This window comes from Dipodomys ordii, unplaced genomic scaffold (genome assembly GCF_000151885.1).
Source record: "Dipodomys ordii isolate 6190 unplaced genomic scaffold, Dord_2.0 Scaffold120, whole genome shotgun sequence".
Lineage (NCBI taxonomy): Eukaryota > Metazoa > Chordata > Mammalia > Rodentia > Heteromyidae > Dipodomys > Dipodomys ordii.
Genome location: NW_012267336.1, coordinates 442,045 through 457,958, shown reverse-complemented (window position 1 = coordinate 457,958; position 15,914 = coordinate 442,045). Strand labels below are relative to the sequence as shown.

Here is a 15,914-nt window from a genome sequence, read left to right as displayed (position 1 = left end):
TTTTTAATGAAGGGAAAAATCATATGATAAAGGGCAATCTATCCCGATTCCATTATTTGACTAATTCCCAATGAATTTTCACACGCAGTGTTCAATATAAAAGCCATTAGATTTTTATAATCCATCCGTCCTAGTCAAGCTGAATTTCTTTGCCTTTGTGCCCGACTGCCACATGGCAAAAGAAAGTAATGAAAATCTTTTTTATTAGCTACATTAACAGTTCATGCTCCTCAGCCACACGGGCACAGTAGAGACATTCTGTAATTCTTTAAACCATTTCTGGATGATTTCTAGTCTCCACAGTGTCATGTCCAAAAATGTCCATAATCCCCAAAGTCCACTTTCCCCCAAGAAGGGGGCTTCTTACCAGATGGATAAAATAAAGCTGCCATACTATTCCTTTAGACATGGGTTGTTGAATGTCAACACTAGACTAGTGAGACACCATTTCAGCTCTGGACGCTTGAGAAGTCGCTTGAAATGTTCAATGAGAGAAGGAGCATTCTTGGTGGGGACCCAGGTCATGGGCACTGAGCTATGACCTTGCTCAGGCTTCCTTATTTAAGTGGATAAAACTAAAGGGATTCTCATAGCTGCTTCTTCTTATAACATCCTTTGCTCAATATGTTCTAGTATTCCTTTCATTGGATTTTCAAAGAAAACAGCTTTCAACAGGCTGTAGTGCTGGAAAGCTCTCATAGCATGGGGTGGGGAGGCAGAGCAAAGGAAGACCTCATTTTGCCTTTAAAAACCATTTGGCTTTTCTTAAGGGATTTGGCCTTTTAAAATATGTAGTGTTGGGATAACACGAAGTTTTCAAAAGGCAAGTTCAGATAACAGCATTCGATTAATAACAATTATAATTAACTACGATCCTCAGGACATGAAAAGCTGAAGGCTGAGATTGTGCCAACAGGACAAGGACCAAGGAAAACTGCACATGAATGTTTTTCAGGGTTCATGTTTATTTATTTATTTTTTGGTAGGAATTCCACTGGAAGAACGATTCCCAGTTGGCTTAAAGGTAGTCACCACAACAGTTGCTCTTTTTAGAAGTCCCTGGTCTGTGACAAATATGAAATGTGTTCTGAATGTCCTCCTCCATCTCTGACCAGTAAGAGAAAGGCCCAGATCTCCAGAGTCAACCACTCTTCTGGAAACAGTTCCTTTTAATAACAGCAAGGGGGGCAGACAGCTCAGGGTTTTGGTGATACAGAGGAAATTCCTATGGAGTTTTCCTTCAAGATTTATCTCAGTAACACATATTTCCTGCATCTCCTCAAAAACACTGGTATATGATGCCTCAAACGAGAGCTGCAAAGCTCTTCTACTTCTTTTTTTTTTTTTAAGCTAACTGGGAATTTCAGCTTTTATTTATTTCTATTTTTTTAAATTAAAAAATATGATCTTTAAGTAGGTGACATTGAACAGAGCAGTTTATGAATACAATATATCTTGATCAATGTCACCTCTTTCAACATTCTCACCCATCCCTCCCCTCCCCACCCCTTCCTTCACTCTTCTTAATGTTTTGGATATACATTGGATTCTTGTCTGCACTTGCACCTCCCCTCCCCCAGATTCTTGATATTTTTAGTTATTTGGAATGATGAGAGGGAAAAATCAAAATCAAACTGCTGACTGGTTTTTCCCCTTGAAGATAAGGCCTATTCATAAGAATATGCATTTGTGGTCATGTACTTCAATTTATGGATGTTTTTAAACTGTTTTACAGAGAGAGAGAGAGAGAGAGACTGTGACTTTACATTTAATTATGAAAAGCCAATGCGAAGTTCATGCTAAGAATGAACTTTGCTTTTTCCAAGAAAAAAAAATCCCTGTTTTAAAATAATGTTTACATGAGACAATTTTAAAGACACACACATGACATTTTATAAGCTCTTTTAAACTGTAGCAATCAAGCTTTTTGAAGGTTACAAAAATAAATTTTGTGTTTGTCAATCTAGAGTTCCATGTAGTCAACTGACTTCAGGGCTTGGTGAACAAGTGCAGACGGCAGGGAAGTGGCTGGCCTGTCTGAGGGCAGGGGGTGGCAGGGCTGATGGTGGAGGCCAATCCCCCCGGACCCGAGGTTGGCAGGAGAAGAGCCTGGGACATCTCCTCACCAAGCTCTGGTCCCCTGCACAGGGGCCAGGACTGTGTGCTTAATCTCAAACTGGCAGCAGATGCTCTAGTTATGCGCTAGAGGCAGCTAATTTATCAATGCTGCCAGTGCGTAGCAGGCCTTGGGCTGGGGGAGAGCACTCCTAGAATAACAGCTGCTAGAAGGGCATTGGCCTGGCTAGTGTGCCCCAGGACCAAGCTCCAGGTGGAGCAGAGAGCCACAGCAGCAGCAGGAGTGGGAGCTGGTGTGGGTGAGGGCATACGAGGCCCTGCAGACGCTTTGCTGGAGGCAGCTTCCTGGACATCCGGGTCCCGCTGGGTACCAGCCTGCAGGTGTTCATCGCAAAGGGAAGTATACACTGCCCCTGAAGCGTGTGAGCGGCCCCATCAAGGGTGAACAAGGAGGCCTGGGGCTCACTGCCTGTGGCTGTGCTTCTCTTCAGAGGTCACTTACTGCTTCTGTCCCTCTCCTCTGCCTGAGCTCCTCTGCTTTGTCCAGCACGAGATGCAGGAAGCCTCGTGACTGTGAAGTTCTCAGCTGACCACCCCATCACCCCCACCCCTGGCCTTGACTGGTTTGAAGCCCAGTGCTGAGCTCAGCTCACTCCTATTGATCCTGGCAGCTCTAGACATGCAGCCACTGCGGTTTTCTGTACTACAGGACGGCAGAGGCAGTGGCGATGCACCAGCACTCAATCAGTCTCTCCTTTAAGTCCAGCCATCTAGGTTGACCCCCCCCCCGCCCCCACCACAGGGTTCTACACTCCCCAGAGCTGTCCTGTCCCTCTTTGATTGACAGGGGACCATGCCTGGGCTCAGATCAGCTGTAGGAGCTGCTGTCCTCAGAAGTGCTTTCCCCTCCTCTGCCTTTCTCCTTTTTTCTGGAAGGTTTCTGTGATCTGCTTGTCAGCTCCCAGCCTCTGGCTCTTGCGGACAAGCCCTGTATGGTTGGAGTGCATGCTGTCTGATCTGAGGGTTTCTGGAACTTTCTCTCCCCCTGCCCCCCATACACCTGTACAGCCTGGGAGTCACAGATCCCCAATCTCCCCTCATGGCACAGTTCTGGCTGCAATTTCCACAGGATCCTGCACTGGCTCCTATACAGCGTGGAGGAGCTCATCCCCTCCCACACGGGGCCAGGTGTTCCATGCCCCTCTACCTCCGTCCTCACTGAGCTCTTCCTGAGTCCAGGCCTGGCTGCCACCCAGTGACCCAGAGTCAAGGACCTGTTATCACCTTCCTAGAGCAGCCTGTCTGGCCCCACTGCCCCTGGGAAAGACGGGCCAGCACTGCGCACTGGCCAGCACTACCCCAACTCCTCCTCTGCTTCCCCACCCAACCCTCCCGACAACATCCCTGTCACTGCCTGCAGAGGTGGTGGCCTGGCCTGGGGCACTAACGAAGGGAGCAGGGCTCTCATGCCAGGAATCTGGGAGGGCGGATCCCTAGGACAGACCGGATCTCCTGTGCTCCACCGGCTCCCTTTAGTTCCATTCATTTCCCCTCACTTTGGGGTTCAATTTCCTCGCCAGCTCCTGGACGTTCCAGACAGTTCCTTAATTTGAAGGAAAATTAGAAGCTAGACCCACTCAGTGCTACAAATCTCTGAACTCTTTTTCTATAGTCTTGTATGAAATTAAGCTTGTAGATAACATTAAAGTTTAGAAATAAATCTTTCTCAGCTGATTTCTTTAGCAAAGAAAACATTTAAATAATAGCTTTGGTTAAATACTCTCCCTCTCTCTATATACACACACACAATTCGATAGCTTGAAGAGTTTTAAAAGATAGATTCAAAAGAATTTGCTATTTAAAATGCAAATTAAATGCTTATGGGTATGTTTACAGCTGATGACAAATTATTGTTTCTGTCATATGAAGAGCTGTTTGGAAACATGGTCAGAATAAAATTGATGCAAATTGAATCACTGATTCTAATTGACTTTGATGTATTACATTGAAGATGGGTTTACAAGGTACAGATAGATCTATGATGCAATCAAATAACAATGAAGACTGTTTTCAACATAATAGGAACAGGATCACTAAATAGTTAAATCAGTGCTACAAGATCTACATAAAAAAAGAGTACAGACTTAAAGAAGGTATGAAGAGGGACAAGGGCACACTGGAAGTGTTACGCTCTTGAAGGGGAGGATGCAGGAGCAAAGTTTTTCAGGACATCCATCCATAAAGTTTAGAGTAAATCCTATAAAAGTCCTGATGTCATTTTCTTTTCAGAAAAGAAATATACCATTTGTATAATTATTTAAAAATAATAATAAAGGATCTGGAAAAAAGGAAATATACACACATATACAGACACTACTAATCAGTTTTTTAACGTGATTTTTAAGTGGAAGGTCTCACAAAGCCCTGAAATTGTATATGGAGTCTCTCTCTCTCTCTCTCTCTCTATATATATATGTATATACTGTCTCTCTTTCTCTTTCTCTCTCTCTCTCTATATATATATATATGCGTGTGTGTTTATGTGTATATACTGTGTATATACACACATATGTGTATATGTGTGTGTCTGTGAGAAAATGTTACAAACAAACAAGACCACCACAGGTTTAAAAAAAAACCCAGCAAATTCAGAATCCATTTTTATTAAAATGCATACTTCAAATGTTAAAAAATGAAATAGAAGCCTCACAATCTTCAAAGCAAACCAATCTCCATAGCAGAAATCCTCAAATGGAATTTACAGGTACTTGCATGACTTTCCCTAAGGATGGCACTCCGGGAGAGAGACCGACCTCACTTGTGGTTGGGTTCTGAAGTGACATCCACCATGGAAATCCTAAGCTATGGCTTCTGTTGCTTCCAGATGGGTTTGATCTGTGAATATGACCCAATTACTTATTTTATGGTGCTGCTTAGCGGTCGGTGGCCATCCCTGCATTTGCTTAATCTATCCTTAGTGCAGACTATTAGGAGCCAGGTGTTAGGCATTGGTGTGCTTTATTATTTCTACACGTGCACATCTGTATACTGTGGGCTTTCTCTAAGTGGTATTACACATCTAAAACCATAAGGAGAGCAAACATCGGCTTCAGGAAGTCTTAAAAAGAATATCCATCTCTGTGTGTATGTAAACTTCTCCTGTGAGAAGAGTTAGCAGGGAATGCAAGAGAAGAATGCAAGCAGTCTTGCATGTGAAGAGGGTCTTGTTTCCCTACGTGAATAATTTCCTGGAGCTCACAAAAGCTAAGAAGCCCAGAGCACGGACACCGAGGAAGCAATGCGTGGCAGCGTGTTCCTAGGTTCAAACTAAAGACTTTGTGATTCAGATGCAGGGGCTGGGACTTCTGATGAATGAACTGCCAGGCCAAAGGAATCCAATGTGTCAACCGAGACCCAGCAAATAGAAAGGCCATTCGTGTCTCGTCCTTCTTCATTTCATTATCTGCTTTCCACGTCCATTAATTTGGACGATTAGAACTCAGCACAGTTAAGCTTTAGGAAAATGAAGTATTTGTGAAAGCACAGATGAAGTCCTGAGAGGGAGCCGGACCTTGTTAATTATATTAGATAACTTTCTCAGGAATCCGAATGTTTCCACAAACTGTTCATGGATAATGAATACAAGGTGTAGCCCATGCTCTTCGTTTGGGTTTTAATATCTTTAAAATGTAATGTCAGGACCAAAAACACTTCATACTAAAGCAGAGAAACTTCATCTGTAGTGAATTATATCTCATGAATGATTTCAGAGATCTGATTTCAGAGAGGGGGGCGGGAGGGAGAGATACATTAGCCATTAATGAGCTGTGAGGTATTGAAACCCCAGTTAGGGTTATTGCTGTGTAGCCTGCCATTATTAAGTGCCAAGAATAAGGATGCCTAGGAATTAAGACATGTGAATTCAGGAGCACATTAGCAAATAATGTGTCCATTTTTTTGGAAAAAAGATTGCCTGATTAGTTGGGCCTCTCCTCTTCAAGGCAGTGTGAATTAACTAAGTACTGATCATACTGTAATAAATGTATTCCTCAATTCAGTAGATTTTTAGATACATTTTAGAAAAGATATAAATTTAGAAAAGGCTTAAATTTCCCACTGCATTATGGGAGATCTTAGACAGGCAATAAAAATTAAGAATGTGCTACTGCATTCATTTATTGACTTCCGAATCGTGATCCAGGTGCTAATATATAAAGATGAATAAACACATCCAGGTCTGTTCGCTTAAGTTTCCCCTTCATTTTTACCTTAAAAAAATGTTGAGGTAGCTGAATTGTGGCTCTAGCCTGTGATGCTAGCTACTTGGAGGTGAAGATCAGGAGACAGGGGTTCAAGACCACCCTGGAATGAAAGCTGTTAAACTCCATCTCAACCAATGACTGGGTGCAGTAGGACACGATTGTCATCCCAGCAACCAGGGGAAGGACAAATAGGATTGTAGCTCCAGATGGCCAGGGTTTAAAGTGACCTTGCCTCCAAAAGGGGCTGGAGGCATGGCTTTGGTGGTAGAGTATCAGCACAAGGTCCTGAGTACCACCATAAGTGCTGCTCATCTCCACTCCCCCACTCAAAATCTTTAAAATTAATATTCAGTGGTACTTTTTCCTTTTTGGTTGGTTGTAGGGTTTGAACTCAAGGCCCAGGCACTGTCTGTCCATGAGCTTTTGTGCTCAAGACACTTTGAGCCACAGCCCCACTTCCAGTTTTCTGGTGGGTTATTAGAGATAAACATGGCACAAAGCCTGCCTGGCTCTGAATCACCATCCTCAGAGCTCAGCCTCCTGAATAGCCAAGGATTACAGGCGTGAGCACCAGTGCCTGGCAGTAGTACTTTTCAAAAAGACATATAACTACAAATATTACTGTTTACCTTTTGAATAAGGAAACCAGACATACAACTTTGCTCCTATTGATCTCTTTATCTCTGCTTTTCTAAATCTTTAGCAGACACCTGCTAGAAGCCATCTCTCTGTCCTTCCTGGTCAAAGGTAATTTCTGTCCCCTGCAACTACCTCTGTCCCCTCACTCTGTCACCCCAGTACTAAGTACCTCATTCTGTATAGTGTCTAGGTTGTGCCCTACGGAAGTCACTGAGAAAGCACTTTCTTCGTCAAGTCAAACTCTCTAAAATATCCCACATACGACAGATCTGAGCAGTGGTGTGCTGCAGCAGAAAGAGCAATGTAAGGAACACAGTCTGGGTACCGTGCAGCAGCAGCAGCAGGAAACCTCTGTGTGGTGAGAGGACAAGCGGAAGCAATTTTGGATCGGGCAGAGAATTCACCCTCAGGACTACAGCAAGGATCCACATTTCAGAACCAGAGACAGCCCAGCGCTGGTGGCTCACACCTGTCATCCTAGCTACTTAGGAGGCTGAGAGCTGAGGATCATGGTTTGAAGCCAGCCCGGGAAAGGAAAGTCTGTGAGACTCTTGTCTCCAATGAACCATCAAAAAGACTGAAGTGGAGCTGTGGCTCAAGGGCTAGTGTGCTAGCCTGGAGCACAGAAGCTCAGGGACAGCGCCCAGGCCCTGAGGGCAAACCCCAGGACCCCCATCCCTCAAAACAGCCACAAAAACAACAGCAACAAAAATGGAGAGCAGGGCCGGTGAGGGCACACAGGATATTCCTGAGTCCCAGTTCAGGACAGAACACAAAGTACAAACCACCTAACCTAGCCTCAAAGCCTCCTCATATGGACAATGCACACCTAAACATAAAATGAATGACGCGAGTACTAAAATGACTGTTTAAAGGTGGAAACCCCATGGGAAGGGTAAGAGGAGAAGATAGGACATGAATATGAAAGAAGTACTTCGTACACACATAGGAAAATAGAACAATAGAATCATTCTATTTATAAATAGGATTTACAAATAATAAAGTTATTCTATTTTCCTTACATGCACGTATGAAAATAGAACTGACATTAGTTTAAACAGGTAGGGATCACAAGAAGGGGGTCAATTTGGTCACAGTGCATTATACGCATGTGTGGAAATGCCACAATGAAACCTTTTTATACAACTAATATACACTAAGAGAAATACTATCCTAGTAGAGGACTTGCAGCTAACAGGAGACCTGCACATTAAATTATTAAAAAAAAAACACCCTAGACAGCACTTGCAAGTAATAATTACGAAAATGGCTCTAAGTCACAAAGAGGCTTTCAAGAAATGAACATGTTTAGAAACCAGTATTCCATAATCTTTGCTTTCCTAACTCCGGTGAGGAAACTCCACGCTCTGGAGGTTCACAGTCCAGCGCAGCACTGGGAGAGGCACCCAGGAAGGCCCCAGGAAGGACAGAGTCTCCCTGGGCATCCCCACAGGGTGTAACTTAGATCGTGTGTGAGCAAGTTCCCTCCTGCAGTGGTCCCAAGGTTCCTCCCCAGCCGTTCGTGCTGGCAGCAGCCAGGCCAGTTCAAAGGCGGCCCTGTGAGGATGTGCCTTTGTGAAATCCATGGTATTGGCTGAAATGCGTCCCCCTTCTCTCCCCCCTCCCCCCCAACATTTCTGCCGCTCCTCTTTGGCTTATGATAAAGACCGAAGGCACAAACTTTGGGCAAGTCAGTCACTTGACCCATCGGGTAACTAACAAGAAAAATTAGGATCTGTGTTTTTTTTTTTCCTTAGCAAATACCTCGGAGGTTAGTGGCCCCTTGACTACTTGAACCGTGAGGAATTTCATTATTGGCAGAGACCCTTGAGTTTTATCAGCTGTGGCTACTTCTACATAAATGGCCTGATATTAAATCAAGTGCTGGTTAGTGTGCTGACTTCTAACACACCAAAACGGAGCCAAGGCAGTGGGTGGTTATTTACTTCACGGCCCTGTTCTCTGTCTTGCTTCAGGAGCCAATCCCTTAGATGAAAATGGGCTCCCTCCTGCTCCTCAGGGGGAAGATAAGTCCTTTCCTCATCTACTATCAGACATCCCAGAAAAGATCATCTCTTGCAGTAGCAGCAAGAATGAGAGCTTGACATTGATAAGATAGGCATAGTTTTGCTCTTTGCCGATGCTTGCTGGTTATCTGATCTCTAAAACCCATGGTTGAGGAACACAACTGAAAGGAGCTAAGCAAGGGGAGGGGAACACAGGAGGGAAAATCTGATCTCACCACTAACTGTGGAAATGATGGACCAGGCAGTAGCAGCTACCTTGATATGAATGATGTCAATTTTTGAGGATGGCAAAAGTCATAAGGACCTTCAGTTAATAATGAGCCTATTAGGAGCCATTAGGGAAATTGGACATAAAGGACATGAAGAGAAGGAAAGCTAGCTTGAGGAAAAGTACAGAAGAATACTCAGTCTCAAGCCATCATTGACTTAGCTTAGCTTCTTGAGTTGGGTAGCTAAAACTAAGATTATTTGCTGGGCCAATCCAGGCAGGCTGAGAGCTTTTCCTGAGGTTGTCTGAGCAGATGTTTGGTTTTTGTTTTTTGCCTATACGATGTAAAGGCTGGCAATAAGCCCTCACCTCTACAGAGAGTGGGAAAATGCCAGACAAGAAGGGCTTTGGATGTTTGGGCGTGGATGAGTGGGGGCTGGAAACAGGAGGTGCCTTCATTTGGGCAATTTCACATGAGGCACACCGGAGACTCAGATTTACATGTTATTTGTAGACAGTTCTCTGCGATGTTGTGCCTTAGTTCAAGCATCCGCCACACTGCCATGTTTAACAGGCGTAGGATTCAAAAGACGTAGAATTTACTGCCAATCCTTCAGGAAGTGACAGACTCAGAGTTCCGGTTTTCTGGGCAGCAGGACCATGGAATTGAACAGAAGAGAAAACCAACCTCAACACTTCTCAAAGGCTTCTTGAAAGGGGACAAGACAAAGACAAGCTGTTCCCTCTGAACTCTAGTTAGCCCAGGGGTCTGTAAGCAAATGAGATAAAGTAGAAGACAGCCCCCAAAGTTAGATTCCTAGTGCATACAAAAAGCTCTCTCCTCAAAAAAACCGAAGCAAACAAACAAAACCCTTCTCCATGTCAACAACAAATCTCAATTCAATCCATCACACTCATGTTACATGTTCTGTGATGTCCACCACCAATTTTATAATAGACGCACGTATGTTTAAGGCAGCCATGATATAGATGTTGAGACGTGAAATTTCGAAAATGTGAAGCATGTCCAGCCTTGGGAGGGAAAGAACAGAGAGTTCAAAATAAAAACAACGGGGCAGTACCTGAAAGAAGCATTAAGGTATTAAAATAAAATATTCCTGCTGCCCTTCTATAGGGAGATGCAGAGAACTTGGGCCGGCAGAGCTCATGAGAGGCCAGAAGAGAGAACAGAGGTTTAGATTCCTCATCACCATGTTAGACAGAAGGGAAAATGGCTTCTCCAGGTTCACCCTAGCACGGAGTGTCTGCATGGTACTTCTGGTGTGTTACTCATTCACTCAGATTTGGGCATGTCCACACACATGTTTTCTTCTTTATGCCTTTATGCCTTTTCTATGTAGCCACGTTATATCATATAAACATATATACACATATTTGTACAGATTTGAACTGTTCCGTATTTTAGGTTAAAAATGAACGTAAAGTTTATGCATCATCAGATGTCTTTATGACTCAGGCTGGAACTTTATCTTTGAATTCCCTAGCATCTTAAATGTTTCAGCAATTTTCTTTTTTCCTTTCACTCAGGGAAAAGGTGGAACTCTGTTATGGTTAAGAAAGGGGCCAGTAAGATGCAAAGGAAATGGGGCCAAATTGGAAGCATTTCATGAACATTCCATCTGAGCAATTTATAGCTTTCGTTTTGCTTAGCCTTTTAGATATGCAGTTGATATCAACATTATATGAAAAGCTTCAGTCCAAAACAACTGATTAAAGATAGACAATATATGATAGGCCTAATATAAAAATACAAATACTATAAAAATAATTTAATGCTAAAATTCCAGAAACAGATGTAATTTAGATCACAGAACCAATGATGTGTGTTGTGCAATATTTTTTCTATATGCTGAGAGAGACCATTTGCTTTTAATTTAGTTAGGAAGTTTGATATAAAAGTGCAGTTAACACCAAAGGGCATTTTTTCCCCTGTTGTTCATTAATGAACAGATGATATGCTTTTATCGTGTCACTTGGAGGTGTAAAATCCTCACATGACATTAATCCTTTTAAAGATCATTTTAGTTTTCTATGGAAATTTTGGACCACACAGTCAGGTAAAACAGTCCAGAAAAAAACCCACCATACTTCTAGTAACATGTTTGTATTTGTTTCATAGGTGTACGTACAGGCTAAACAGAGACATTACAATAGACAGTGAGAGAGTAGAAGACAATTTCTCTGGTCAACCCATCTATCAGTGAGGTAGATTCCTCATCAACAGGAAGAGCTCTGTCACTGAATCACAATCAGCATGGCCACACGGATGGAATGCCCACGGGCCAGGCATTGTGTCCAGTACATCCCAGGAGTCAGCCCTAGAAACCTTGTTATGGCATAATGAGGAAGGTTCTGGCATTACTTTCTGCCACAGGTGAGTGACTGAGAGACAGAGATGGTATCTGCATATCTGTGACTGGACAATGGAGGCCCCTGAGGCGGCCGTTTTGGCATTTGCTAATCTCCAAATTAGAATGCGATATTCTTTTTTTTTAGAATGCAATATTCTTGACTGTTGGTCATTCAAATATAGTTTCTCTGTCTTGACTTAGTGACTCCAAACAGAGTAAAAAAAAAAAAAGAGTTGTGTGGTAAATTCTGAATATTTTAGAAAATTCCTCTACCACTCAACACTCCATGAGATCAAGTTTGCAGGACTTGGTGCACAGTGTATATCCAGCATGCATGTTGAATCTAATGTCAGAAGGCACTTTCTGCCAGCAGAGACAGATTCTGAGCATCCTGGAGCACTCTCACTAGAGGGAAGTGAGATGGTTTATGGGAAGAAACTGGAGAGGATACAAGAGCAGGGCAGAGCATAACTCTTGCTCAACAGAATATTTACTGAGCCCCTACCATGTGTGGAGTACCATTTCAGCTGCCAGAGATACAAGGTGAGCAGCTATGAGGAGTCCTGGGCCACAGGAAGTGAACACATAAAGTAGGCGAGTTTACTGGCAATGGACAGCCAAACATTGAATGTGATGCTGTCGCTATGGAAGAAAATAACTCAGCCAAGATAAAGAGTATATTTTAGATTAGCTGGTCCAAGAAGGTCTGTGGGATAGGAGATGCTTGCGCAGGTAGGGGGGGAAGAAGTGTTTCGGGGGAGTGATGGGAAGGAGCCAGGATGAGGGATGGCTGCAGTTCTGAGGAAGAGCTCTGGAGAGTGAGGAGGTGGCCAGTTCTAACGGGGAAAAAGATCTCTCACCCTTAATGACAAGAAATTAGGCACAGACTCTTGAAGTTTAATTTTGTAATGAGCAATCTGAGTAGGATGGAGGTCAGCCATGTTTCCCACAATTTCCAAATGACTGTTCAGACTTTGAGTGGGCTTGATATTCTGTCTGTCTGTCTGTCTCTTTCTCACATACACATATAAACAATCTTTAAGGTACAGTTTTCCACTCCCTCTACCTCCACAGTGAAAGATACTCCTAGATCACAGTAAAAGCAGTTTATCCTGTTGAAGATCTTGTACAGCATATGGCATGATTTTTTTTGTCAGTTATGGGGCTTGAACTCAGGGCCTGGGTGCTGCCCCTGGGCTGTTTTACTTAAAGCTAGCTCTCTACCACTTTGAGTCACAACCCCACTTCTAGTTTTTGAGTGGTTAATTGGAGGTGGTTAATTGGAGTGGTTAATTGCCTGGGCTGGATTCGAACTGTGATTCTCAGAGTAGCCAGGATTACAGGTGTGAGCCACTGGCACCCAGGCTATGTCATAATTTTGAAATTTGTCTTTTCAATTAAAGCCACTTATAGACCAGTGACAATAAAGTAAATACATAAAGGATAAAACACTACTGACTCAGAATCACATACTAACAATAGACTACTAAAAACAAAGCAAAACAGATTGGTATCTCCTTTATCCTAAGACTATACTAACTCAAATATTGTTTCATTTCATTTCTAAAAGAGCCTGAGAGTCACATTACAAGACTTCCAGATACTCTGCTGATATGTCTCAAATGATATGAGATGGTCTTGATTTGAATCATTCTGATCAATACTTTTTGGAATAAGTTATCAAATTTAGGTTCACGAGGGCCACTCTACCTGAAGCTGTAAATAACTGGTTTTCTGGTTCTCATTCAGTGCACACATATTGAGGAACTGAATCTGATTAATTTTTTATTAGACTAGCCAATAGAAAAAACGTTGAACTGCAAGTTGCCTGAAGTGGCCTTTAAATGTTTCCTTTAAAAGTATGAAAACATGGATGGGTTTGCTGTATGTTGATTCCTCCCTGCTTCCCTCCTCTTCTCCAAACCCCACCCGGCATTCCCTCCCAGGCCTGGATCACAGCGGGGCAGAGCCATCAAGGATGTGTTCCCACCTCTCAACACCAAATCCAGCATGGTACCCACCGTCCAGTCACAGTTGCTTCCATCGGGAAAATTGACAGCGGATACAAATCTGTTTTGTTTTGACTGATAGAAATGGGGAGGATGGAAGAGTCTCCCTTGGGGTTTATTTATTTGCATGTATATAGAAGGCTTAGGCATCAAGGAAGTTTTGCTAGTACAAATGTTCCCTTTTAAGCAAATTCATGCTTTATAACACTGTGTTTGGCCTTACTATTTTCAATGTCAAGTTATTTAATTTTACAAAGGATGACTTTAGGAAAAGAAATCTTATCAGATAGCAACTTCCAAAGAAGCCCAGACACAAGTCAAAGGCTACTCTCTCTTTGCCCTGTGGTATAAGGGCTCAAGGGACACCCACTGCCCAGCCTGGAGGGACCAGTGACCACAGGAAGAAAAACTAGAGACTCCTGAATACCAAGTTTAAAGGTTACCCCAGACTATGCTATTTCCCATTTGGTGAGATGGATAACTGACCAACAAAGCCAATCACTTGTTCAATGAGGTGTTGATCTGCAAGGAGGGGCTCATCTTAAATTGTGTAATTCCAGGTTTATAAGCCAGTCAAATACCTCCCAAGTTTCTCCATCTGAGATTTCTACATAGGGTTTGCTGTAAGAAATATTCACTGCATATTCTTTGATGGTGTGCCACAAAATGACACAAGTAAAAGATGCTATGGATGCTCATTTAGAGCAAACATAGTCCCTGCTCTCAAGTAGCTTTCAGTAGGGCACAGGCACCTCTGAAGCAATACTAGGTACACTATAAACAGAGACAAGAACTCCAGGGGAGCTCCAATAGGTGCTCCCTTTAGCAGCACAGACTCTCAAAGGGGAAGGATTCCAAGGTTATCCTGGCCCCTGTGGAAGGATGACACACAGAGTTGGGAAACTTTCCATCAAAGAGTACAGAAGATATGAAAATGTGTAGCATAGTCCTGTTTTAATGGGGCTGCACGCTGGAGATGGCTTCTTTGATGAAGAACAATTGGAACTGAGATTTGAAGGTAAGTGGATTGTGTGTGTGTGTGTGTGTGTGTGTGTGTGTGTGTGTGTGTGTGTGTGTGTTGCCATCAGGTAAGAGGGCACAGGAGGGATGAAAACAGGAGAAAAAGGTTAGATGAGGCAAACATTAGTAGGCTACATAAAGGATTTTGCTTTTTCCTAAGAACAAAGGAAATCACTGAAGAGTTGTAAGAATGAAATGATCAGATTTCCTCTTTTAAAAAGGGATATCTTGGGCTGGGAATGTGGCTTAGTGGTAGAGTGTTTGCCTAGAATGCATGGAACACTGGGTTCGATTCCTCAGCACCACATCAACAGAAAGTGGTAGAGTGGTAGCATGGCAGAGTGCTAGCTTTGAGCAAAAGAAGCTCAAGGACAGTGCCCAGGCCCTGAGTTCAATCCCCAGGACTGGCCACAAAAAAGGTGGTATCTTCTGCTGCAGAGAGGATTTAGGAGGGGGTCTGGGGAGACTATGGTGAGAACACTGGAAAGATGACAGAGATTTGTCACAATAAGCACAGTAACAGCATGTGGTCAGACTGAGGACATATCTTGAAGATGGAGTAACAGGACTGGCAAAGGCCAGTGCACTTGGGGCTTTGGGGTATGAGAAAGAGAAAAGAGTCTCAGGTGGTTATGAGCTCCCAGGCAGGGCAACTTTAAGGCTTAGAGACACTGACAAGGGACTATATAGTGGCTTGGAGCAGGTATGGTGAAAAGTGGAGGCATTCAGTTTGGGGGTACATTTAGCTCAGGGTCAGCTGTCAGGTAGGCAATGGAATTAATGACAGCAGTTCAGAGAGGAAGGGGCTAAAGTTGGCTGTCAACTGAGATAGGGATGTTGATGAGATTGTCTAAGAGAAAGTACAGAGGGACAGGAGAAGATGAGATTGGAGGACAGTGCCTCCAGGGATGTCAACAGGAGAGGAGAAAAACCCAGCCCAGGACGCCAAGGAGCAGTCAAGAGATGGGAAGAAAACCAGAGAGCAGGATGCTTCGGTAAGAAGACAGCTGCTGAGAAGAAAGACGGGCTGGAACAGGCCTGTGCGGAGGCCATCTGTGGGGGCCATCCATGCTAATAATGACAGGTAGATGTGAGTGTGCTGAGGTGTGAATGGACGGGAAAGAAAAAGATTCAGCAAGAGCAACTTCTTGGAGCAGTTTCGCTTAAAGGAAAGGACAAAGAGCAGGAAACTGAAGGGGATTTGGGATAAAGAGAGTCTATTTTGGTTTTACAGGTGGAAAATATTGAATCCATCCATCCATCCATCCATCCATCCATCCATCCATCCATCCATCCATCCA

The 15,914-nt window shown here is 43.4% G+C and overlaps 1 protein-coding gene across 1 annotated transcript in view; it reads right to left on the bottom strand.

The window, feature by feature from the left end:
- The window catches only part of Kif6 (kinesin family member 6), a 240,101-nt gene that overhangs the window by 116,700 nt on the left and 107,487 nt on the right, over nucleotides 1-15,914 (bottom strand). The gene's annotated exons all lie outside the window — the stretch shown is intronic.